General features: G+C 40.4%; 1 protein-coding gene across 3 annotated transcripts in view; it reads right to left on the minus strand.

Annotated features, from left to right (window-relative positions):
* The window catches only part of dennd4c (DENN/MADD domain containing 4C), a 201,866-nt gene extending 174,292 nt beyond the window's left edge, over positions 1–27,574 (minus strand). For all 3 annotated transcript variants that reach the window (XM_068030282.1, XM_068030281.1, XM_068030278.1), the window contains exon 1: positions 27,479–27,574. The gene's annotated coding sequence lies outside the window, so the exon portion shown is untranslated. The remainder of the gene's footprint in view (positions 1–27,478) is intronic.
* Between the last annotated feature and the right edge of the window lie 210 nt (positions 27,575–27,784).

The following is a 27,784-nucleotide window of genomic DNA, read 5'->3' on the forward strand; positions in this document are numbered from 1 at the left end:
AAGAGAAATGCGATAATGGCCAAATAATCTGTTTTTGAGATGTTGATTCAGGGATAAATATTGGCCAGGACACTGGGGATAACTCCTCTTCGAAACAGTGCCATGGGATCTTTTACATCCATCCAAGGAGGCATATGAGGCCTCAGTTTAACATCTCATCCGAAAGATGGCACCGCTGAGTGCAGCACACCCTCAGTCTTGATTCACATGCTCAAACCCCGGAGTGGGACTTCAACCCGGAACCTCAAGACTCAGAGGCGAGTGTGCTACCCACTAAGCCATGGCTGACACGATGACACATTTTGTAAAGGGTAACAGCTTAACCCAAAGAAAGTTATGAAAATGCTGCCATTTTCAAAAGGGAAAAAGACAATATGGCACAATGCAACAAAACTGTCACAGATTTCTACTATTTCTTCTATGTGAACTCAAACACAAAAAAGGCAAACACAGGAGAACTTATCTGCAAAGTCAAAACTTTTTCTTTTAGTCGTCAGTGGTTTAGAGAATGTCAACTGTGCCGTACTAATTTGGCTCTTCAATAAGTGCAGCACAGCAGGCAGTTTTAGGTCAACTGTCTTCCAGCAAGAATTCATTAGGCTCATGTGGGCTAAACTCATGACTAATTCCAAGAAATTCAGCAGCACAATGGAGCAACAAAACACAAAATATTGCAATGAAAGTCTGATTGCCACTCCACTGATTTCCCAGCATCAACCACATCACCATGAGGAAGTGCTGAATGGAGACCAATACACTAATAAAAAGATTTGTTGACAATCATCCCAGAAGCACCCACTCACTTTCATATTTAGCTATTCAGATAATTGCTGAAAACAGACGTTTCGTTGAAGCCCTTCAGCTTGCACTCATCAGGACAATTCTCAAGAATACCAATGCAAGAACGCAACAAATTTATACTGTATGAGCAGAGAGAGTGTTGATGTGTTGGTAGTGGACTCTTGTAGAGGGAGAATGATTGTCAGTTGGGCTCGCAGTGTGGCGCATTTGCGTGTGCTGGAAGCTACATATATTAATAGACAGGGCCCTGTTCTTTGCAGACAGAAAGAGCATGGACACACATGGTGCCTGTTTCAGCTCAACAAAATAAGTGACAGCAATTCGCTGGTTCATTCCTCAGGGCAATACCTTAACCACAGCCAAACTGTCTGGTTTAAATTTCAAACAAAGCTTGGCAATTAACAGTCACCATATACTGCTGCATTCTCCATGGCAACGCCTCTACCAGAGTCCACTTGTCAACCAATCAGCACTCTCTTCTCATGGTATTTGTTGCTTCCCTTAGATTAATATTCTAGCGAATTATCCTGATGAGTGCAAGACAAAAAACTTCAACAAATTGTCTCTTTTTTCAGCAATACTCAAGTTCTATACTACCAAACAACTATTCAGATAATGCAAATTCAAGTGGTTGCAAGGCTTTTCATCTTCAAAAACTTTGCAGCATAAACTGATCCATTGTGCATGAAAAGAGAGTTCATCATTTGGACAAAACTTGTTCGGGCACAACATCTTGTGACAAATCAACCAACAGGTTAACTTGCACAGTTTTGTTACTTTATTCACAGTATTTTGAACATCCACACTTGTTTGAAGTGCCTGTGTTCTGCCTCTGTCAGCCTAACCTAGGAGTGAAGATGATGTGCAGTTGCTCATGCTATTGGCACACAATTAATGCCTGAATGCACCAAGTGCCAATAAGCCAAGCAGAGAAAGCAGGTCAAGATGCTTACAATTGTCAGCATGGTTTAAAATGCCAGTGAGGGATGCAATTGTCTGGGGTTGCACATCACTTGCACTAATCACCATCATACCTTTTGTATTCGGAAGTAAGAAACACGAGACCTTTTGCTAACTGGGCATTCCATTTATACGCTTTTTTACTTAAAGGTGTTTAGTATTAATGACAATTTATTTTCTGTAGCAACTCATTAACAGAAGCTATGGAAAGATAAATTACAAGAGTTTAATAGTTTGGAACACATTACATGACTACATTTAATTTAGGTTTTTAGGGAGAAATTTCAAGGTTTTATTTCTTGCAAGTTTTACCTGTTATCCACCTCACCAATTGTGTCCAGTCTACAAGCATGCAAACTGTAGGAAGCCTCCAGCTTGAGTGGGCCAAAAGCCAAGTTTGGAGCAAAATACAATTTGACAGCTGACACATTCTACTTCAGTGATTTATAGCAAAACATTACATCCTTCAAGAAGGCATAGTCTAAGAAGTCTCCTTGAAAAAATTAATTGATGAAACAGAAAATGCTGGAAATACTCAGGTCGGGTGGGAGCACGTGGGGGCGGGAGAGCTCCAGCATCTGCAGTATTTTATTATTAGTTACAGACTTCCTTTTCCACCCCAAATTACTGCTGAATCTCAAAAAGCAGCAACTGAATTTGGCTTACAGAAATTACAACATTGGAAGAGACCCTTCGATCCATCTCACTTGTGCCAATACTAACTAACTGCAGCAACCTTTCATCAAAAACCCTTTCCATTCTTGCTTTTCAAAGAGTTAGCAATTCTTTAAATGGTGTTGCAGCAACTCCCTCAGTAGCCTTTAGCAAAGCATCCCATGCTTTATATATGAAAAACGTAGGTCTCTTAACTTCTACTGCTGTACCCAAAAAAGAAAAGCAGCTATAAATAACTACAACCACTCATCATTGGTGTAATTGTGGTGAATATTATCCATAGTTTTATTTGTTTGATGTGGGTGTCACTGGCTAGGCCAGCATTTACTGCCCATCCCTAACTGCCCTTGAACTAGGCCATTTGAGAGGGCATTTTAAAAGAGTCAACCATCACATGCCAGCCAGATGGCAGACTTCCTTCCCTGAAGAACATTAATGAGCCAGATGGGTTTTTACAACAATGATTTTATGATCATAGTTAGACTAGCTGTTTTTAATTCTCAGATTTGTAAATCGAATTCAAATTTCACTATCTTCTATGGTGGGATTTGAACCCATGAGCATTAGCCTGGGCTCTGGCTTACTAGTCTAGTGACATTACCACTATGCCACCACCTCCCCAGAATAGGGTGCTTAGAACTGTATACAACACCCCAATTGTGGCCTAAGCAATGGCTTGCAAAAGTTTAACACCTCACTAAAGGCAAAACACTCCAAAATGCTTAAGGGGTTTGGGGGGTGGGGTGGGGTGGGGAAGAAAAAAGGACTAACTCACATTCAGCAGATATGGTTTTATGAAAAATACCAAGTGCAATGCCATAATAGCTGATGGCTTTGAAACCAAATTTCAGTGTAAGGAAATGGGGCACACACTATGCCAGCATCAGAAGAGCAGAGTGAATAAGCTCGACTCAAAGATGCAGAGTATGGTGCGGCAAGTCTATGCAAGGGTTTAAAGAAGGCTTCAGTATGAGTTACCAGAAGAGAGGCTCAGGATGAAGGGATGATGTTTCAGTACTTCACATTTCAAAACTAGTGTTTGAGATTAAAGTAAAACATCGACATTGATACCTGGGTGTTAAAATATTCCAACATTTCAAACTTAAATTGTACAGATTACATATATGATCACTCAGGTTACTCTGCTCTTTCCTATTTACTGCAACAACTGCAAGCATACAGCCTCAATAACCGCCTTGCTCAGTGAGAAAGTAAAGATGAGTTCATAGCAAATTATTGCTGCTAGTCTATTGATAGGTTTTATAAGCCAACAATATAGAGCTCAACTTAGGTGAATCATTCCATGAGTGAAAATAATCTTCTATATTTCTGGAAAAATAGTACAAAAAAAAAAGAGAGCTTTTGATGAACCAGTCACCTCAAAAATATGACTTAGAAATCTTGACTGTGTAAATGTATTTTAAAGAAAACAGATGTGCAATTACCTAATTCTACAACAAAACAGTTACTAAAATTGCATGTGCGAGTGCATTCATCATTTAGTTCTGAAGCACCAATTTGCATTCAACAGACCAAAAAACTCAATGTAATCTAACATTGAGGGGCAAACATTGAAGAAACAAAACTTCCCACTTGTCTTGCTTTGCCTCAAATAGGATAAACAGAAACTTTGAAGCAGGCCAACCAACTACACTATTGTCCAGGTTTGCAGGTGAAAGACAGAAAGGGAGATAAATATGGCGGCTATACTGCACACCAAGACAGTTTCATACTGCACCCCATGCCTGCAACAGAAACAAATCACTAGAAAATTTAAACTTAGCAAATGAGGCCTTATGTACCTTCACCTATTTCAAATGAAATGCCTGTGGCTTGTGGATGCAACACAAGTCAACAGAGTGCACACTACCTATGCATAGCAGTACTGCAAGTAAAGTTACACATATACAATCATGGTCCTTAGTTAATTTGCCAAAAGTGCACCAATAGTAATGAAACCATTTTAATATGAAGTTCTTTCATTCAATACACATTTAAGTATTATTTCATAATAGTTGTAATTTTAATTACAAGATAACGGTCCAGAAGCACAAATTGATGGCACTCAGCATTTCAAATTCAGTCTGCAAGACAGTATCTCCACTCAAAAGACACAAAATTCATGCAATCCACACTGGAGTATTAAATTCAATTGTACCCAAGTTCAAAAATGGCTAACGGATACAACAGCAGCAAAATGGAGTTGGGAGTCATTTTGCACAAGAACAAAACTCTAGCCATTGACCTTATTAATTGTTCAAAGCCTGCCAAGACCTGGAAATTGTACTGGATGAACAGGACCAGATTTCCAACCTGCTCCAGCAAACTATCACTTGCTGGGGGCAGCATTATCTGTTTAAGAGTTGGATGGGCAGAAGAGGAAGATGTACCACAAACACTAAACACAAATGCTCCACATACTATGTGTGAAGAAACAACATCATTTTGTGTTGCTTGAAGTTGCAGGTCTGCCTAAAGCACACATTCTTTTCACTCACTGAGATCATTTTGTAGAATGCTAAACCAATATTTCTTCAGGGTGGACTATGCCATCCAGTCCAATGACCTTGCAGTTTTAGATTGTACTGCAGTCCAAAGGGAAGAAAAGCAGGACAATGAAGAAAGTTTAAAAAAATCTAAAGCCTGCCAGACAAATGGTATTAAACAAATTAATTATCACCACATGAGTCTTAAAACCTGCCAGCTTTTATTATTCCCCCCTCACAAAAAATAAGCTTACTATGTCACGGACGATAGTGAGGTGTTAGAAATATGACAGTGGCCGTACTTACTAGAGGTTCTCATTAGCAATGGTCTTTAAAATTGCAAATCAAATACATTCAATTTCAACCACATCATCACAGCATGGCTATCTTGAAACAAGTATTTTCCACAGTTTGAAGTTGAAGATGGAATGCAGAAGCAAAATCAGTTAGATTGTCATACAAGATTTTGCCCTGGAAGATACTGATATGCAATATAATGAAAATGATAAATCTAGAAACAGTTTTTCCTAAAGTTAACAAGCACTATTAGGGCAGGTGACCAAAAGCTTGCTCTAAGAGGTAGATTTTAAAGAGCACCTTAAAAGAGGAAAAAGCAGAAAGATTTATGGAGGGACTTCCAGAGCTTGTGGCCTAAGCAGCCGAAGGCATGGTCACTAATGGTGCAGCAATAGAAATCGGGAGGCACAAATAGGAAGAATACAGCGAACTTAGAAGGTTCTTGGGTTGAAGGTGGTTAGAGATAGGTGAGGTGCAAGGCCATGAAAACAAGGATGAGAATTCTTAAAATTGAGGGACTGCCTTACAATGAGCCAATGTAGTCAGCAAGCATATAAAATGGCACTGTATATATGTAGATTATAGCCACTTACATAAGAGCAAAATAAATTATGTTGGAAATCCAAGGAGAGGCTGACCTACAAGGAGTACTTCCAATTTTTGACTGACAATACCTTGACTTGTATTCATACTTATAGTTTTAAATAGGAGCAAGCAAATGCTCGAATTAGTAATTCTGGTCATGTGATATACAGTCCTCTCAGAATGGACATACCTCCCAGGTAACATCATATTAAACTAGTACCATGACCATTACAACCATAACTACAACCTAAAAAAGGTTTAACTTATCAAATAGCGATGAACAACTGCTTTGATTGGTATGCAGACTGAAAGCTGAAAAATGGATCAACTTCCAAAAGCATTCTTCACTGCTTATTTAAAAGCTCAACTCCCTGAATAAGTTGGAAACTTGTACAACAATCTGCAAATCAAAAGGAACAAATAATGTGTTTTAATGCTGCATTCAGCACTTTTCAACATCAGCACAGATTGAAGGAGAACTTAAAAACAAACTTTCATTATGTGAGCGAGAGAACATACATGGAGGGGGTAGACTCTAAGTAGTCAATATTCAAGCTTAATGTCCCAAAAGCCATAATTTTCTATCACTCATATGAACCATGTAAATAGCTAGTAAGCACAACCACCCTAATGCATAAAAAAGCCAGTAAAAAGTTAAAACTTGTGCAGTATGCTTCAAATTTTAACTTTAGGAAATAGCAGACTCCACAGAATAACTTATAAAATATATTTGCCTTCACAATTCATTTCTCCAAAAATATTACAATACTGAAAACTGTTTCCTGTAGAGTCTGCAATACATCTTGGACAGCATAGCATATTCATAAGTATTTCTTGTGCAATTAGTAATCCAACACAAGAAAAAAGGCAAGCTGTGTCTGGTCGAGTATCCAATGAAATCTCAGTTTTCCATTTTCAAGCTTGCACTAAAGGACATTGGTCAATCTTGTTTGTGTGCACATTTTTCCAATACTTTTGTAATACATCATTCCAGCTTTGATGTGCTGGATTGTCAGAGCCAAATCATGATCTTTAGAACTTCCTTGACTACATTAGCAGATGGATTTCTCCAAGCAAAGATTTTTCTTTTTAAAAAGGTGTTAATAAACACACCAACTTCAATACCATAATTTCCTGGATGAAAAGCACCAATATTTTCATTATGCCCCTCATGTTACCAACTTCTGCTGGAGTTCAATGGAACTCCTGAACACTGTACTGCTGGAACTAATATGAAACTACTACAAAGATTCTTGCTCAGGCCAGATTACAATTAGGGTAGATTTAACAACAATTTCTGCAGTTTGCAATCTTTTAGGTTTCACAAATTCAGTTGCAAACTGCCAACTTAGCTTTATATTTTCTAGTTCTTCTAAATGCATCTGGTTTTAAATTGATATGGTAACTGTTGAAATGGAAGTGCAGATCACAAATTGTTAATTTCAGGTAAGCAAACACTTAATTACAAATGTCAGTACAAATATCATTTCAAGAGGATTTTTAGTCAAAATAGACCCAGGTTACACTCGTGGAAAATCATGCCTTTTTAGGGAATGGTTGAGTTGGCTACTTAACCAGTATAATTATACCTCTAATGTAATGTAGTCTTCACCTTTTAATTCAAACATTTTATACCAGATAATTGAAATTTTTAATCATTAAATGTCTACTTGACTGTTATTTATGCTGCCCAAATTATTTGCCAATTCAATTTTAAACACAAAAGTTTTTAATTACAAGGAATCATTTGTATACTTACTCCAGTTAAAAAGAAAATTTTATATTAGATGCATAATACTTCTACGTAACAAGAGGACTGCCTCTTACGTGATATTCAAACTTGGATTTAATATAATCTGGAGCAAAGGGGAAACCTCTATAAAGTTTTTTAAAACCTCCCAAAGCATTAAGTTTACTCTCTGAATAGGCTATGGTAAATTTAGACTTCCCCTCCTCCCACCCAAAGATTTTTTTTTTGCTTTAAATCAGCTTGGTTTCCTGATTAAATTTGCTAATAACTGATTTAACAAAATGATTGCTGCATTCCAAACAAGTAAATTGTATGTTGTTTGTGAATGCCTGTTTACTCCTTGGTCAACAGACGTGTGTTGAAAATGTCAACTGAAGAAATCCTAGTACACAAATGTTCAGGTGGCATGAAACCGATTAAGTAGGCTTCTTCAAGACTGATCTTATGTCGATATATTCAGTATATGAAGGAGGTTTAAATGTCAAGTTTTTGTAAAGGCTCAAGTTCAAAATAATTAACAGATTCAAGAAGGAAGGTAGTTTAACTTCAGTAGTTTAACGCTAATGAATAACTTGAATCAATTTTTTTGCAACTATATCCTGGTACACAAGGCGGCTACATCCATTAAATTAAGTCACAACAGCAACCAGAACAGAGTTATTCAAACCAAGTTATTCAGGAGTTCTTATGAAGGGGTAATTGATCCTTTCCATTAATTGAGCGTTCCTCGATGAAACTGACAGATCATACTTGTATTTGCTGAATTTTTGTACTTTGTACTTTTCATTTAGTTGTGTGAAGCTTAAAGTTAAATATCTGCTGTTCCTAAAAGATTCTAGTAGCCAAGTGCAACAATACATTAACATAAGCTATTTTAAAATGCTATTTAAAAGTGTTAAGCTTCAAGTCACAGCTCTGCTAAATATCACAGTAAACTACAGCTTGCAGATTGTAACTGACCTCTTGCTCAAGGGTCAAGAGAAAATGGTAGTAAAAAAAGCTAAAATTTTAAAGAAGAAAATCTCTACTTATAATGAGCTGTGTTGCAACTCATTACAAAGTGCTCTTTAGTAGACCTATAAATTTAGCTTTCAGGGATCCGGCATCTGAAATACTTGCACAAACGTTCCTGCATTAACTTGGATTTATTTAGTGCCTTTAACACAGTATATAGTCCCATCGCATTTCAGACGCATAAAATAGGCATCGATTGACACCAAGCCTAAAAAAGACATTATGACATATGGCCAAACACTTGGTCATAAGAGGTAGGCTTTAAAGCAGAATCAAACGAGGACAGGTAGAAAGGTAAACTAAGGTTTGGAGGAGGAAATTCCAAAGCTTCGGGGAAAATGGCTGAAGTTATGGTCACCAATGGTGATGCAAAGGAAGTAAAGAATTCATAAGGCACCAGAGTTTTGCATGTGCTCAAGTTTCTGGAGAATGGAAGTTTGGGAGGCCAGCCATGAGGGTTTCATCTTGAATAAACTGGAATTTCCAATCTTGAACTGCAACTTAATTCAAATGTTTGGAATACTGTACAACATTTTACTGCATACACTCTCTCTACAATGCTCACCCAAATATCAAGTACATTCAATAGTAGGGCCATATAGTTACACCAGATTTCTCGCTTCCTCAGACATTTGGGCAATTTGACTGCACATTTTACACGGTTAAAATAGAAACCTGAAAGCGATTCTATTATGCTATTTCTGTTGGTAAGTGCACCATGTAGTGTGGTGCTAAGCTATAGACATTACAAGATATGAGGTTTGCTATCCAATCTGTCTCGAATGGGCTGTGTTGAGGTTGAAATCAGCTGAAACCAATGTTGTCCAATTGGGATTGTTGACTAACCACAGGTGTGCCTAGTGACAACAATTTAGCCACATGCACTAATTATAGAAGAAAACACCTTATAAACACTCAATACAGGTGAATCCTATGTATTTTTAACATGTACCACCATTCTGTAACTCAGGAATAAAGCACTCTCTGCTTTTTGTCTTGTCTTAACATTTTACCAACAGATCCATTAAACTGTTAAAGCATAGATCATACAAATCAGTCATCAGGTAACTTGCCCAATGACTGTCGTTTCAGCAGTACAATTAGTCACACATGGGATGTGTGGGACCAAGAATTTGCTCTATTTTTAAATTATTCTTCAGTAATTCAAGTAGAAACATTACATGAAATATCAAAACTTAACTACTGTTTCATGACAAACTTTACACAAACCTATTTTTGGCCAAACATGGGAAAACAATTTGGATAGTTTTTTTAAAATTAAGGTTGACATGGCAACTTTCCAAACAAAGAGGCAATTAAGATGCAACATGTTCAAACAGTACAGGCATTACAAATTATCACATGTAACACTTGTTTTAAAGAGCAAATTAACATCTGATCAGAGCATCCATAGTGAAATTAATTTTTTAATTCAAATTCTATAGCACCTTTGAACCCAACAAGCAGACACACCAAGATATGTCAACCAGTAGCATCTTCAAGTAGCCTTCATAAGTTATTGATTGAAGCAAGGAGATACACATGGCATCTCAGACCTGTGGAGCCAACAGCATTCGAACTGCAATGCAATTTTTAAACATAGGTCAGGATCAAACTAGGCTTTGATACCTTCTCCAGTCAGTTAGCTGCTCAATTCAGTTGAAGCTCACATTAATAACCACCTGGGGAGACACAAGAAGGCCACCAGCACCCAAGCAGCCACTGTCCAACAGAAGAAAGAAAACACACAAGGAGCAAAAAAAAAAAAAACCTTACTGCATAAAAATAAAATACTGGAAAAGTACATTGAGGTATCCAAGTTTATGGAGAATGAACAGCTGTTAAGGGTGCCTGACACATCCCAAGACTTGTGGAACCAACTTATTATTCTATTTATTCATGTCATTTACCACTTTCCCAGTGCATGAGGCCTGCATTATGACAATGCAGCCATGGAGTTTCGACCCTTTGTGGTCCCAACCAGCTGAAGAAGCTAACAAGAGGTTCTAGTCTGAGAAAATTTTTACAAATACTGAGGACTTTTTATTTTAAATTCGCTCATGGGACATGGGCGTCGCTGGCTCGGCCAGCCCATCCCTAATTGCCCTCGAGAAGGTGGTGGTCAGCTGCCTTCTTGAACTGCTGCAATCCTTGGGGTGTAGGTACAACAGTGCTGTTTGGAAGGGAGTTCCAGGATTTTGACCAATCATAGCGAAGGTGGTGGCATAGTGGTAATGTCATTGGACTAGTAATCCAGAGCCCAGGCCAATGCTCTGTTGACATGGGTTCTAATCCCACCACGGCAGAAGGTTAAATTTGAATTCAATTTATAAATCTGGAATTAAAAGCTAGTCTAATGATGACCATGAAACCACTGTCAATAGTTGTAAAAACCCATCTGGTTCACTAATGCCCTTTCGGAAAGGAAATCTGGTCTGGCCTACATGTGACTCCAAACCCACAGCAATGTGGCTGACTCTTAAAATGGCTTAGCAAACCACTCAGTTCAAGGGCAATTCAGGATGGACAACAAATGCTGGCTTAGCCAGCGACAGCCACATACCACATAACAAATTTTTTAAAAAAGGAACGGTGATATAGTTCCAAGTCAGGATGGTGTGTGGCTTGGAGGGGAACTTGCAGGCGCTGGTTGTCCCGTGCATCTGCTGCCCTTGCCCTTCTAAGTGGTAGAAGTCACGGGCTTGGAAGGTACCGAAGGAGCCTTGGTGAGTTGCTGCAGTGCATCTTGTAAATGGTACACACTGCTGCCACTGTGCGCCAGTGGTGGAAGGGAAGGGAGTGAATGTTGCAGTTTATAATGTTCCACCTCAGTGATTTGAACACAAGCTACTGAGGTACTGTTGCACTTTTGGAAGTGTTGTCTTTCAGTTGGAATGTTAAATTGCAGGTTACATCTGTTCTCTGCTGGGGGAAAATAAATTTCATAGCACTGTTCAAAGAGCAGGGGTTTCCCTCATTACTGTGACCAAAATTCCTCAAGTAATATGACTGAAACAGATGATCTGGTCATTGATATTACTGATATCTTTAGGACCTTGCTGCGCACAAATTGGCTGCCAGGTTTGTCTACATTATTGTAATGAGTATACTTCAAAGTACCTATTCCACTGTGAAGCACTTAAATGCATTTCAACTTCAGGAAAGTCTCAAATACTTAGGTTTAAAAAAATAAGACATTTCCCCCACATATCTAAGTAACTATTCAAATAATTTTAACAAATCTGATCAGCAAACAAAAATTTTTGGTAGTGCCATAGTTTTTAACAGCCTGTAGAAAATTTAAGAGCACCTTAATTCTTCATGATGTATTTATTGGCCAGATAACATTGGGGAAGCGAGGGGGAGATCTGGCAATCTTGGACTTACAACTAAATGCAAGGCACTAGCTATGCAAAAGGTGTTATTTATTAAACCTTATTTACCAACACATTTTACAGTGATGATATTTATGCAGTTCAGACAAAAACAAGCAATTATAAATTTTGAACTGTGGTCCATTTAATCACTCAGCAATTTGAAGGAAGCAAACAGAAAACACTTTTACACCATTGGTCAGGCTTCAAAGTGCTTTTGTTACTGCATAACTTCAAGCAGTACAATTTTCAATATGTCTTTAAAGCGGAGACATGGACGGTCGGTGGGTCTGATATCAGTGACGAGCTCGCCGTGCAATGAGTCTTTGGGGATCCTGCCATCTTCCACGTTGCTCACATGGCCAAGACATCTCAAGCGCCGCTGGCTCAGTGAGGTGTATATGCTGGGGCTGCAGGATCGATTTCAAAGCATAACATATTTTCCAGTAACAGGCTGTGCAATTAGGTGACATTTCGCACAAGACGTAACATAGCAAAAATTCTGCCCTATTATTGGGAAGGTAGATAACTTAAGAATGGATAATAAAGGTTCTAATGAATACCCATTCATTAATGAATGCAGTACCACAGGACATACGCGATGCCAATATCATCACCCTCTAGAAGAACAAGGGTGACTGCGGTGACTGCAACTACCATGGAATCTCCCTGCTCAGCATAGTGGGGAAAGCCTTCGCTCGAGTCGTTTTAAACAGGCTCCAGAGGCTGAGCATGTCTACCCTGAGGCACAGTGTGGCTTTCGAACAGAGAGATCCACCATTGACATGCTGTTCTCCCTTCGCCAGCTACAGGAGAAATGCCGCGAACAGATGCCCCTCTACGTTGCCTTCATTGATCTCACCAAAGCCTTTGACCTCATCAGCAGACGTGGTCTCTTCAAACTACTAGCAAAGATCGGATGGCCACCAAAGCTACTAAGTATCATCACCTCATTCCATGACAATATGAAAGGCACAAGTTATCATAGCGGTGCCTCATCAGACCCCTTTCCTATCCTCAGTGGTGTGAAACAGGGCTGTGTTCTCACACCTACACTGTTTAGGATCTTCTTCTCCCTGCTGCTCTCACATGCGTTCAAGTCTTCAGAAGAAGGAATTTTCCTCCACACATCAGATGGCAGGTTGTTCAACCTTGCTCGTCTAAGAGCGAAGACCAAAGTACGGAAAGTCCTCATCAGGGAACTCCTCTTTGCTGACAATGCTGCATTAACATCTCACACTGAAGAGTGTCTGCAGAGACTCATCGACAGGATTGTGGCTGCCTGCAACAAATTTGGCCTAACCATTAGCCTCAAGAAAACGATCATGGGACAGGACATCAGAAATGCTCCAACCATCAATATCGGTTACCACGCTCTGGAAGTGGTTCAAGAGTTCACCTGCCTAGGCTCAACTATCACCAGTAACCTGTCTCTCGATGCAGAAATCAACAAGCGCATGGGAAAGACGTCAGCTGCTATGTCCAGACTGGCCAAGAGTGTGTGTGGGGAAAATGACGCACTGACACGGAACACAAAAGTCCGAGTGTCCTCAGTACCTTGCTCTACGGCAGCGAGGCCTAGACAACGTATGTCAACCAAGAGCGACGTCTCAATTCATTCCATCTTCGCTGCCTCCGAAGAATCCTTGGCATCAGGTGGCAGGACCGTATCTCCAATGCAGAAGTCCTCGAGGCGGCCAACATTCCCAGCATATACACCCCACTGAGCCAGCGGCACTCGAGATGGCTTGGCCATGTGAGCAGCATGGAAGATGGCAGGATCCCCAAAGACACATTGCACAGCGAGCTCGTCACTGGTATCAGACCCACTGGCCATCCATGTCTCCGCTTTAAAGACATCTGCAAACGCGACATGAAGTCCAGTGACATTGATCACAAGTCGTGGGAGTCATTTGCCAGTGATCGCCAGAGCTGGCGGACAGCCATAAAGGCGGGGCTAAAGAATAAGTGAGTCGAAGAGACTTAGCAGTTGGCAGGAAAAAAGACAGAAGCGCAAGGGGAGAGCCAACAATCTAACAGCCCTGACAACCAATTTTATCTGCAGCACCTGTGGAAGAGTCTATCACTCTAGAATTGGCCTTGATAGCCACTCCAGGCGCTGCTTCACAAACTACTAACCACCTCCAGGCGCTTACCCATTGCCTCTCGAGACAAGGAGGCCAAAGAAGAATGAATACCCATGACTACCAGTGAGATAGATCTTGTTTCTGCCATACAGTATACAGCCTCTGCCTGTCTGGTGCAGGTAAAAGTTTTATAATATCTTCACATTTGAGTTTGCCTTTTTGATTAGACAAACATCCAGGATATGAATAGGGGCATCTGTGTAGCGACAAAGAGACTTAATATTTTAGGTCAATGACCTTTTGACTGGACTCCTGACCTGCTGAGTATTTCCACCATTTCCTGTTTCTATTTCAGATTTCCAGCATTTTGCTTTGTATGAATAGTGTTATCTTGCCCCACTCGAATCGTGACAGTTATTGAAGAAATGTGTTGGTATTCTTCGATAACACTTAATTACAAAAAGTTTTTTCAAAAGTGATTACACAAAACTGAATGTTTGAACATAGAGCGCCAAAAATAGTCTTAAATTATTTTCTGAGTTATCAACTGCAATGCGCATGGAATGCAGCATTCATTTTGGAAGCAACCTTGCTCATTATGCCCAACTTTGGTGGTTATGTAGGAAGCCTTGGAGCAGTGTTGGGAAATCAAAAACAGAGTACATCTATACTTGTTAAATATTTGGCACAAATTCAAAAAGGATCAATGCTTCAACATGTTACATAACTTACCCATGATGCAACACAATTCCTTAGGACAGAGTACCTTTGCAAATTGTCCATGGAATTCAGTAAACAGAATACTTCAAGGTAAATTTGAGAGATTATAGTGTACAAGGGAAGCTTCCAAATCAGTTATTTAGACGAAGCAATCTACATAAACAGGTCACACTGCTTTGCATAAAATGTGTAGTCTTGAAAAGTGATTCCAAGCCAGATGCATATGATGGACACAAACAGGAATATGCCAAGCATAGGCAAAAACAAATGACAATAATACAGCAATTTAAAACTTTACAGTACTGACAGAATAGCTCCAATAGGAATTCCAGCAAACATTCAAATGAAAAACTAAAAAGCACAGTTCAAAGTAATAAAAATTGAATCCAAATCCCAGATCTTTGCCAGGCCATATAATCTTAAAAATACAACACTTGCAATTGCAGATGTGCATCCCACAAACATGATCCCTTCTTCATGGCAATAATATACACCTATTAATTCAAAGTCCCTTTTAAGGTTAAAAGCTAGCCAGTGATTCAAGTTTATTAAAATAAAGCAGAACTGGAGGCTTCCACCCACCACCTCTCCAAAGTGCAAAGTTAATGACTGATTTGAATTGCTGAATTAAACAACTTCAAATCATCACTGTGAAAGACGAAAAGTTCACCCTCACATGAAGCACTCCACTTACTTCAAAAATACTAGTTCAAACAACAGCCGAGAAAGGAGAGATTCAATTATAATTTTCTCTCCTTTCCCACCTGTCGGCACTGGTCCTCAGGGGTATATGTACTCCTATACCTTTCCCAATTGTCCATTCATGATAATGTGGAAAGAATAAGCACACAATTCAATTCTGAAGCTATCATACCCATCACAATCGTGTCTTCAACAAATATGGTTGTAAACACCACATATCTTTCCAGCAGGTCATTGGAATAGGAACCCTAACTGACCATTTTCTCCCCTCTTGCCTAGGAATCCCAAAGTCAACTCTACCAGCCCAAGCCCACCTGAGAACATGTAGCTCAAAAGAACTGACACAGAAACTGGAACCTTCAGAAAAGTATTAGCTATTTACCTTCTATTTCAATGATTTAGATGAGGGGGCCAAGCGGAATATATCCAAATTTGCAGACAAAGTTAGGGGGAAAAGAAAGCTGTGAAAGGATGTAAAGAGGCTGCACAGTGAATTAGACAGGTTAAGCGAGTGGGCATCAATGTAGCAAATGGAAATAAAAAGGGGAGTGTGAGGTTACCCACTTTGGTAGGAAAATAGAAAAGCAGAATTTGTTTTAAATGTTGAGATAACTGGAAATGTTGGTAATAAGAGGTGTCCTTGTACATAAATCAAAGTGGATATGCACATACAGCAAGCAATTAAGAAAGCAATTGGACTGTTAGCCTTTATTACAAAGGGACTGACGCAAGAGTCGAGTAGTTTTACTGAATATATATATGGCCTTGGTGAGAACACCCCTGGAGTGCTGTCTACAGTTTTGGTCTCCTAACTGTCACAAACAGATGTAAACCAACTATAAGTTATAGCATTTTTGCATACTTGGGTGTTTTTGTCAGCTGCCATTAGACAGAGAAAATAGTTGGAATTAGGATACAAATAAGTTAAAAACTCAGTTCTTAATGTGCATGTTGACCCTTTTGTTCTGGGTACAGTATGTTTTTACAGAAAAATCTTTTGAGTTTGAGAACAACCATTTTTTCTCTGATCTCTATACATACATATTTAGTTGTTTTACTTCTGTATTCAACTTCTTTAAAATGGGGGGGGGGGGGGAAAAGAGAAGGGGAGCGTGTGGGGAGATCACTTCAACAGGAGGTGCGACAGCAACTTGAAGAATTCTACATGACCTAGAAGTCACCCTTTTTAGCCTATTTTTGAAACAGTTTCAGTTGGAGAGAACAGCTTGTACAACAAACAGCTGCCTTGAAGCCGTGCACCTCACCATCTCCAGAGCCTGCAAGAAAAAGCCACAGCCTGAAAAGCAGCAAGAAATCTGCCTCTGCTCTCTGCCAGTTTCTCTCTCGTCAGAAAAGGTGAAATCAGAAACTAAGCTGCCTCAGCTTATCTCCAAAAGTGCATAAGCAAGTTAAGGAGAAGAGATTTGCTACGACATCTACTCCACTGTGCATTTCCAGTCGATTAATTCCAGCTTTGGCATTTTAAGTTAGGAAAAAACAGACTCTGGTTTCAACTGGGACCTCCAATCAGTTTATAATTAAGCTATTTTCTACTTGGTAAATGTCCTTGCCCTTTTGATGCCTTTACTTTTCGTTGTATGTTTGTGAGCATGCATTACGAAGTTAAACTTGGGAGGGGGTTAAGAGCATGCATTAATAAAGTTTTTAAAAAAGTAGGGTTTAACAACAGTGTTGTTGTGATCCTATAAAAGTCAGGGTTCACAAACTGAGGGAGTGGAGAAATATGCTATCAGCGTTTTTTTTAAAAAAAGGGAAAAATGTAAATAACAATGTGCTTACCGACAGGTTGTTGAAAATATAGAGAAATTTGTTGTCATATTTAACCACCTGTTAATAACATTACCCAAGGAAAGATATATTTGCCCTAGGAATGCAATGAATGTTCATTACACTGATTCGTAGAATGAGGAGATTGTACTATGTTATGAAAGTTTTTTAAAAATATTTTTTGGAGGACGCATGTTTAAAAATTATGGAAATGGATTCATTTGAAAGACTGAAGAGATTTCATAGATGTTGGACATTTTTTTTTTAAAGAAAGGTCACTGGAAGGACTTGAGATTTTGTTTAAAAACAAATCCTTACTAGAAGTCATTTGTGTTAAGCTAAGTAAACAGCAGTAGTCTTCGTGACTAGGGGAGCTGTTTACAGAGAAGTGACGTGTCAAGATTTATGGCGGTCAAGAGTTGGTTTCATTTTGGATATTGTGAGAGTCAGTTGGGGGTAAGTCTGCTAAGACAGAAGCCACCATCTCATTCTTTTCGACCTCTTTGAGAGAACCTGAGAATCCAGTGTGGGGACTGAAAACTGATGCCGCATTTCTCCTGAAAAGCCTGCCAGTCTAATCCTCAACGTCGCCTGAAGAGAACTGCTCCAAAAAGATCCCAGTGACAGCCGCCTACGAGTATCTGGACACCAGACTAAAAAGGCCAGTGGAGAACATGGCATAGCTCATCCTTTTTTCCTTCAAGAATTAACAAGAATTTGGCGGAAGTATTTTTCTTGCCCTTTTTGTAGAGATCCCTGCAGAGAAGCTGTCTTTATTTTTTCTTTAACCAGTGTATGTGTGCGCGCACGCGCGCTGGGTTAATTGAGAAGGAAACTTTCATATTTCAACTTGTATTAATAAGCTTTGCATCTGTATTGAATAAGTCTTGTTTTACAATAAATTAATAATTTTATTGAAGAGACCGGTTGGTGGATCTTATGCTGAAACCATACAATTAAACTGAGAAAACTGGAGCAAGATCAGCATGTTGTGCATGTTTCAGCTGCCTCCAAAAGGCCCAAAAGTAAATTGCATTTCTTTTCAATGACTATGTTGTGATGGATAGCAATATGACGAATTTTGATGAGATGTTTTGGTTTGGACATTCTCCCAAAGACTTCCATATTGGTAATGGTCATTGAGGTACTAGGCTAGCAACCCAAAGGACAAGTTCATACGCCACAATAGCAAGTTGTCAAAGTGAATTCAATAAATCTGCCAACTTATGTGCTAGTCCAATAGAGGGGGGGGGGGGGGGAAAATCACAGTTGGCTGTTTTTTGTAAAAACCTAATTGGTTCACTAATGTCCTAAGGGAAGAGAACCTGCCACCCACCCATTCTGGTCTACGTGAATCCAGTCCAACATCATGTTGACTCCTGAAGCCACTCTAAAATAGGCTTGCAAATAACTTAGATGTGAAGAACAGAACCATGAGAAACATTAGATCGACCCAACAACAATCCAGGCATCAGATCAAGACAAAACTTAAGCAATCTGAATCCAGTCATCTTTGATTATCAGCAAAAATAGTGTATAACAAGTGAAAAAAAAATAACTTCAACACTGCATGCGAAAGGGCACTGTCACTGTGGTCAGCTTAACCATTCGCAACAGCCGCTCCAGACCAGAAATAAAAGTGCAAGCCCAAGCAATAAGGAGCCGCTCCAACACAGCACGCCATGGCAAAGGTAAAAATAGCATCCAACCATGTTCTGAATGGAGATCTGGGCCACGTCTGGAGTACCATGGAGACAGCCAACATTTTCATTTATCAAAATGTTTGACAAGTACCAACTGTAACTGGACAAAAACCTAGAAGGTACACCAAGATGTGCTATGTCTGATAAATTTATGGTAGAATTGTAATCAGTAAGAGAGAAAAACGACAAGGTTTCAAAGTGAAAGTAGCTAAAACTGCATCATCGTGGTCATGCCTATGTCTAGTTAGCAATTTCTATTGAACACTGACCTAAACATGGTAAACTGCATCTCGACCACCTCACATGCAAAAGATTGTTTAATGAAAGTCCAAACAGAAATTTAAGGCTGTAATTCAATAGCAAGCAGATGCTGAGCACTCAGATTCAAGGAGTTCTGTCAATGGTAATCCTCTGAGTAGGTTACAGTCCCACAACTCCATTCCACATGGCAACTATTATTGTCTGAAAACAAGCTCAAGTTTCCTTCAGCTGTGGTCCGTGACAATAAGATTTGAACCTCAAGATGTCCGAAAGTGCTTTACAGCCAATGAAGTACTTTTGAAGTGTAGTCACTGTTTTATTGTAGGAAATGCAGCAACTAATTTTCACATAGTAAGCTCCAACAGACAGCAATGTGATAATGATCAAATCTGTTTTTGTCATGTTAATTGAATAAATATTTTTCAGGACACTGGGGATAACTGCCCCACTCTTGCATCAGTACATCCTGGTATATTTTGTGCATGTTCTTATTTTTCACGTTCATACTGTAAACTAAGAGTAAACCATACGCCCCTTCACGCCTGCTCCGCCACTCAATACCATCATAGCTGATCTTCTATCTCAACTTCACTTTCCCGTCCACTCACCGTATGGTTTAATTCGCTGAGAGATCAATATCTAACAATTTCAGTCTTAAATATGCTCAATGATGGAGCATCCACAAACTCTGGAGTATACAATTCCAAAGATGCACAATCCTGAGTGAAGAAATTTCTCCTCATCTCAATCCTAATCAATTCCTTATCCTGAGGCTGTGGCCCCATGTTCTAGATTCTGCAGCCAGAAACAACCTCTTGGTGTCTTCCCCGTCAAGCCCCTTCAGAATCTTTTATGTTTCAAAGTGATTACCTCCCATTCTTCTGAACTCCAGGGGATATAGACCCAATCCACTCAGTCTCTCATAGGACAACACTCTCATCCCAGGAATAAATCTGGTGAAACGCATCACCTCCCAGGCAAGTTTATGTCCTTCCTTAGAAATGGAGACCAAAACCACACACAATACTTCAATACTTTGGTATCACCAAAGCCCTATACAATTGCAGCAAGACTTGCTTATTCTTGTACTCCAATCTCTTGCAATAAATGCCAACATGCCTCTTGAAGATTTATGACTGAATGGGAAATGAGCACGTATTATCCTCCCTTGCATTCAAGCATAGGCAACATTTTTTAAAAATTGAACAAAACCCACAATGGAATAGCCTGACTGCAATTATGTTGTGCAAAGTAATCCCAAACCACACAAATCCCTGCCTATAATTAGATGTAGGACCTTAAATTGGAAATTGGACTAAGATTGCTATATAATTTATTTCAATTAACATTATGGTAGCCATTACCTACAATTGCCTTCATATACGCCTAAGAGGCGACTTCAAGTTTTTATCCCATCTTTACTGTTCAAAGTCACCATTCTCACGCTAGGCACAGAGATGCAACTCCATCATTGCCCAGTTTCCCTTGTTACGAGAGTGCATCTATTTTCTTTGTCAAATATGTTTTAAGGACTTATAGTTGAATTATGGACATGGATTCATCTGGAAACTTGGAGATGCTGAACTTGGTGATTTTTTTTTTTAAGTCACCAGAAGGTTCTTGTACTTGGTTTGTAAAGAAGTCTTACTGGAAGGCACCTGTCTGTGGATAATCACCCAGCAGGGGTTGTTTTTGACTTGCGATGTTTACAAAGAACTGGCAGGTCAAGATTTATAGAGGTCAAGAGGCTTGACTTCTGGAATGATTTTAGTTTCAATTTGAATTGTTACAACAGACAGTAAGTTTTTGCCTGAAAGATGACCCAGTTCATTCTCTGGAAAAGAAACCCTACATTTCCAGTGTGTCAGATTCCTATCTCCTCCTGTTTTGAAGAATACCTATGTATCGAATGTGTGGGAACTGAAACCCTTGTTGCAGTATTTGCCGCTGTAAGACCTATCTGAAGCCTCTGTAGCTGCATTACTCAAAAAGCCTACCCAAACTGATCTTCAACATTGCCTGGAAAGAACTGTTCTAAGATCCCAGTGACAGCCATCTATATGCATTTGGGACACCAAACCAAAACAAAGGACATCTTTCTATACCTTTTCTTGAAGTACGAGCAAGTATTCAGCCCAAGGGTTTTTTTTTCCTGTTTTCTTTGTAACAGTGCTATAAACAAAAATCCCTTTTTTTTTTCTCCAGTTAACCAGTGCATTTGTGTGTGAGTGAGAGAGAGGAGCTAAGATAAATAAGGGGCTTTAATATTTCAATCCATGCGTTTCTGCTTTGCTTAGAACCATAGAAAAGTTACGGCACAGAAGGAGGCCATTCAACCCATCACGTCTGCACTAGCCGCCCAATCCAATTTCACTTTCCGGCATCTGATCCATAGCCTTGCAGGTTACAGCACTTCAGGTGCATATCCAGATACCTCTTAAATGAGTTGAGGGATTCTGCCTCCACCACTGTTCCGGGCAGTGAATTCCACACATCCACCACGCTCTGGGTGAAAAAGCTTTTCCTCATGTCCCCTCTCATCCTTCTGCCAATCACCTTAAATCTGTGCCCCCTGGTAATTGACCTCTTCACTAGGGGAAACAGGTCCTTCCTGTCTACTCCATCTCGGCCCATCATAATTTTGTATACCTCAATTAATTCACCCCTCAGCCTCCTCTGTTCTAAGGTTTATAGCTGCAACTTTCAAGCCCTGGCAACATTCTTGTAAATCTCCTCTGTACTCTCTCCAGAGAAATTATGTCCTTCCTGTAATGTGGTGACCAGAACTGCATGCAATACTCCAGCTGTGGCCTAACCAGCGTTGTATACAGTTCCAGCATTACATCCCTGCTTTTGTATTCTAGACCTCAGTCAATAAAGGAAAGCATTCCATATGCCTTCTTCACCACCATCTACGTGTCCTGCCACCATCAGGTGAACATGCACTTCTTCTCACTTCTTCCACCCCTCTCAATATCCTTCCGTTTATTGTGTATTCCCTTGCTTTGTCTTCCCTCCCAAAATGCATTACCTCACACTTGAATTCCATTTGCCACTTTTCCGTCCACTCAAACAAACCACTGATATCATTCTGGAATCTACAGCTATCCTTTTCACTATCAACCGCATGGCCAATATTTGGGTCATATGCAAATTTCCCAATCATACCTCCCACATTTAAATCCAAATTAATATATACCACAAACAGCAAGGGTCCCAACACTGAGCCCTATGGAATGCCACTGGAAACCACTTTCCATTTGCAAAAACATCCATCGACCACCACCCTTTATTTCCTGTCTTTGAGCCAATTCTGGATCCAATTTGCCACATTCCCCTGTCTCCCATAGGCTTTTATTTTTCTGATCATTACTGGTTAAGATTTGTTTTATAATAAACTGTTCATTAAAGAAACATAGTTGGCGTGTTTTAATCTGGAAAAAGTAGAGTTTATGACCATATCGTTAAGTGTGAAAATTTAAATATATGTTGTGATCTGTGGAGAAGTAGGCCTAGAAAAAACAGTGCACTCCTTCCACCTTGGCCGTAACACCCTATATTCTAAATTCACGGAAAACTCTACGCACACAACTTTACAGCAAATGGCAAGTTGTAAAAGAGCTTACTTCGAAGGGAATGCAAATATGAACTGGATTCCTACATTTCATGATTGCAGTACTTCTTTTGTTAAAATCCTTACACTATGGATTCCCTCAAAACCCAACCTAAGAATGTTAATTTAAATTTTGACACCAAGACTCATACCTGGCAGCACTGGAAGGGTTGGGAGTGAGACATAGAATTTGCTGAGCAGAAACACTGAGCTCTGATATGTGGGGACTGGGACAAACTGCGAAGTCGAAATGGTGCTGGGGTGGCAGGTGGATAAAACCAATTGGCAGGACTGGTACGTAGCATATGGGCCTGGGAGAACTCAGGTGGTGAAGAGGCTAGGCATCATGACCTACTGGAAGCCATCAAATGTACATCAACAGTAATAAGCTTCAAAATATATTGTTTAACAGCCTGTATTTGTTGAAAATACAGCAATCCTATCAGTTACAAAACACAAGAGTCAGCTTAAAAATCCAAGCTCTGGGAATGGAGCAGAAGGCAAGACCAAGACCTGAAGGAGTAACAAGCCCTGCCAGGGCAAGGTTGTTCAAGTATTGGAATGTGTGATGCATCAGTTTAAGTGCACACTGCAGCTCCACTACCCCAACCCAGTCACCCCCCACTGGAAAGCCATCAGGACTGCACAAATGGACTCCACCACCCACGCCACCCCAAGGCTTCAGAGTTTTTATTGAGCTGCAGTGGTCAAGTGTTTCATGGTTGGCTTCTTTTAAGACGTAAATCGGAGCCAATTAGCTTCCCAGACTTAAATTTATGTCAGCGTTCGCCATGTTCTATAAAAGAAATACTTAAAAGAAAAAATTTGCAGGGATGTGAAGAGCGAGCATTGAGTGGGACTAACGAGATTGCTCTTCAATCAAGCCAGCATAGACTTAATGGGCTGAATGGCCTCCTTCTGTTCTGTGTCATAGAAAAGTACAGCACTTGAAAAATATGGGTACATCTTGCACTCAAATCACAACTCTGCCAATCATGGTGTTTAAGGATGAAACATTGTCAGGAAAAAGGACGAAGTGCATTTCTACTTAAAGATTGCAAATAAGCTATTGACAACTTGGCTCCAACTCACCAGTTACTCCTTAAAAATCCAAATTAATTGTGCCCAACTGACATGCTGAAAGCTCCCCATTGGATAAAATAAAATTAAGTGATACTAACCAAAGCAGATCAAAACAACTCCACTTGTATCGCCAATCTGTGTTGAGTGAACAGCCGTCAAGTGAGTACACAATCATACTCAACTACAATTTAGATTTATATAGCGCCTTTAATGTAATGAAGCATCCCAACGCACTTCACAGGAGCATTATAAAACAAAATATGACAAGAGTATAATAAGTAATTTGATGGCCTTATCTGGTTAAACTGATGTCTAAAATATGTCAGAATCCATTGCCATACTCAGTCTCCAAACCAAGTTTAACCCACACAGGTAGTTTCAAAGTTTCAATTTGCCTTATGTGGCCCACACAGGCCACAAGGACACATCATATTTGCCCAAGTTACTGAACGGTAGAGGGACAGAGGGGTTGGGGTTGGAGGGGGGGGGGGGGGGGGGGGAGAGGTGGGGGTGTTTGCCGGTAGAATTCCAGAGCTTAGGACCTCAGCAGCTGAAGGCACAGCCACCAAAGTTGGAACAATTAAATTCAAGAATGCGCAACGGGCCAGAATTGGAAGTGCACAGATAGCTCAAATTTCTAGGGCTGAATATGTTAACAGAGATAAGAAGGGGTGAAGCCATGGAAGGATTTGAAAACAAGGAAATCAAGGCATTGCTCAACTTTTTTCTTTAATAAGTTCTTGGGACGCGAGCATCACTGGCAAGGCCAACATTTATTGCCCATGCCTAATTGCTCTTCAGCAGGTGGTGGTGAGTCACTTCCTAGGCCATTTCAGAGGGTAGTTAAGAGTGAGTGTGGATCTGAAGTCACATGTAAGCCAGACCAGCCAAGGAAGGCAGATTTCCTCCCCTGAAGGACATTAGTGAACCAGATGGGTTTTCACAACAATCTGGAAGCGTCTAGATTATTTAAAACTCTCCAATTTCAAGTTTTGTTACAATCTTAGGTTGGAAAAGCTGGGGTTATTCTCCTTCAAACGAAAGATATTGAGGGGAGGTTTAGTACAAGTGTACAAGATTATGACAGGCTTAGATAAGTTAGACAAGGAAAAACTGTTCCCATTAACAAATGGTACATGGACTAGGGGACATAGACTGAAAATTTTGGGCAGAAGATGCAGGAGGAATGTGAGCAATGTTTTTTTTTTAAACTCAGCAGATGGTAACTGGAACTCGCTGCCCACCAGGGTGGCGGAAGCGGAGACGATCAATGACCTGAAGAGGAAGCTCAGTGAAGGGCTGGATAGTTCAGTGAATAGCTGGCATGGGTGCGATGGGCTGAATAGCGGCCTTTTGTACTGTAAATAACTATGACTTTCTCCCAGTTTTATTAATTGAATTTAAATTCCTCCAACTGCATCAGTGGGATTTGAACTCACGTCTCCGGAGCATTAGCCCAGGCTTCTGGATTGCTAGTCCACTAACATTACTACTATGCTACCATCCCCCTTAACTGCTGGCTCATGTAAGTCAGTGAACACAGGGTGATGGGTGAATGGGACAGTGTTAGCTAGCATACATGTTTTGGATAAGCTTAAGTTTATTAAGGATGGATAATGGGAGTCCAGCTTGGAAAGCACTGTTTAGAGGTAACAGACATAAATGAGGGTTTCAGTGGATAAGCAGAGGCAGGGGAGGAGCCAGGCAATGTTAGAGGTGAAAGAAAGTGGTCTTAGTGATGGTACAAATAAGTGGTCAACTACAATACCATGGTTCCCAATTATGCTTCCAAGGTTCATCAATCTTCAGTGATGTGACATAATGCCACAATCTTCCATATGTATTCAAATAAAGTCCATCCTGTACCTCAAGCCTACAAGCCAGTTTGTGGTGGTGACACACAATATCTTATGAACTACCAATAAGGATTTGTTGACAGTTTCAGTTGAAGTAGATCCCCCTGTTAAAAATAAAACAGAGAAACACACTGCTCAGAACAGAATCCTATCTACCTCAATGGCCAAAAGTCTGCACAACTCACAAATAGTCACATGGGCAAAAGTACCAGAGGGCTGAATTTTTCCAGTTTTCATACCACAGCAAGATTCAGTACTTTCAAGGATAGCAAAAAGGAGAAAGTTGGAAAAGGCGATCTTAAAAGGACTTTGCAGCTCATTCATACTTAACATTGTGATCTTTCAGCAGTGCACCAGCAATCAAAATTCCACAATATGTTTGAAACACTTACACTTATAAGTTTAAAACGACAACACATTCAAACTTTCAGCAATTTCACCCATTTAAAACCACACTCTAGTACAACACAGAAGAATGCCATTCATCCCACTGCGACAACACCAGTTCTTCATGGAGCTATCCAATCAGTCCCACTCCCCGGCTCAATCTCTGTAGCCTTGCAAACCTCGTTGTCTCAGGTGGCCATCCAACTTTCACTTGAAGTCATTGATCGTCTCTGCTTCCACCACCCTGATGGGCAGAGAGTTCCAAATCATTACCATCTGCTGCGTATAAAAAGTACTTCCTCACATTCTCTCTGCAGTAATTATAATTCAGGTGTTATTCATATTCCTCTTGGAAGCAACAAAGTCAAATTAACATTTGTTCACTTCAAAGAAAAAAGCAAAATACTACAGATGCAGCAATCTGAAATAAAGACATAAAGGGCTGGGAATACTCAACATGTCTGGCAGCATCTTTGGAGAAGCAGAGGTAACGTTTCAGGTCTGTGACCTCATCTGATTTTGATGATTAGTCACAGACCTGAATCGTTAACCGTTTCTCTCTCCACAGATTCTGCCAGACCTATTGAGCATTTCCAGCATTTTGTTTTTATTTGTTGTCTTCAGTCTGCCCATTTTGATTTGACAATCAGAACAATGCCACTCTACACTCCCTACCCCCAACAGATAAAAAAAAAGTACCATTTTGACTGTCAAAATAGAAGCAAACCCTCCGCAACCCTTGCGTAAAAAGGCTTGGATTATTTAAAAAAGACTCGAGATGGTCATGCAGAGTGTCATCTCTGGCTCTGAGCCGAAGCGACCAACAGGTTGGTTCACCTGTAGTGACTATGATCTCACCTACCGGAATCCTTGAAGGAGAAATTAAAAGGATATTAAACTATTGGAGGGAGTGGGTGCCGGAGTGAGTGAGTGAGCGTAACCGAGAGACTGGTGCTGGAAACGGAGACGTTGTCCAACAGCTGTGGCCCGGGAACCGCTCGCCCGGAGGAAACCCCTCATGGTGTCTTGAACATGCATCAAGCCTCCGCCCGGGGCTTGGCTACTCATCACAACTTGATAGACTCCAAAATAAAACCAACGGAAGCAATCCGCTCAGTCAACCACGATCCTCACATATTGCACCGGGCCTGACGAGTGGCTGCCAATAAAGCGCCTCCCTCACCTGCTCCCGCGGCGGCCGCCGCCTCTCGGCAGCAACATAAAAAGAAAGCGTCACAAGTGGGAGTTAAAGTCGAACAGATCTCGGAGCCAAAACCAGCCGTCCCGCAACTGACAACACGCTTACAAAGCTTTGTTTTTCTTTTCTTTGACCTACCTCTTCAGCCGACAAGTCCGATCCCACGCCCCAGTCAGTGCGACACTCGGTCCACCGCCGCCGCCATATTTGTTTGTGACTTTTCACTTCACCCGGTCAGGCCACGCCCCTCCTCCGGGGATGATTGACAGCTGAGGTTGACTCAGTCACGTCCGCCACTCCTCCCGGGATGATTGACAGCTTAGGTTCACTGGGTCACGCCAAGCCGCTCCTCCCGGGATGATTGACAGCGGAGTAATAAAAACAAGAAATGCTGGAAATACTCAGCAGGTCAGGCAGCATCTGTGGAGAGAGAAGCAGAGTTAA

The sequence above is a fragment of the Heterodontus francisci genome, chromosome 4, assembly GCF_036365525.1.
Source record: "Heterodontus francisci isolate sHetFra1 chromosome 4, sHetFra1.hap1, whole genome shotgun sequence".
NCBI classification, from domain to species: Eukaryota; Metazoa; Chordata; class Chondrichthyes; order Heterodontiformes; family Heterodontidae; genus Heterodontus; species Heterodontus francisci.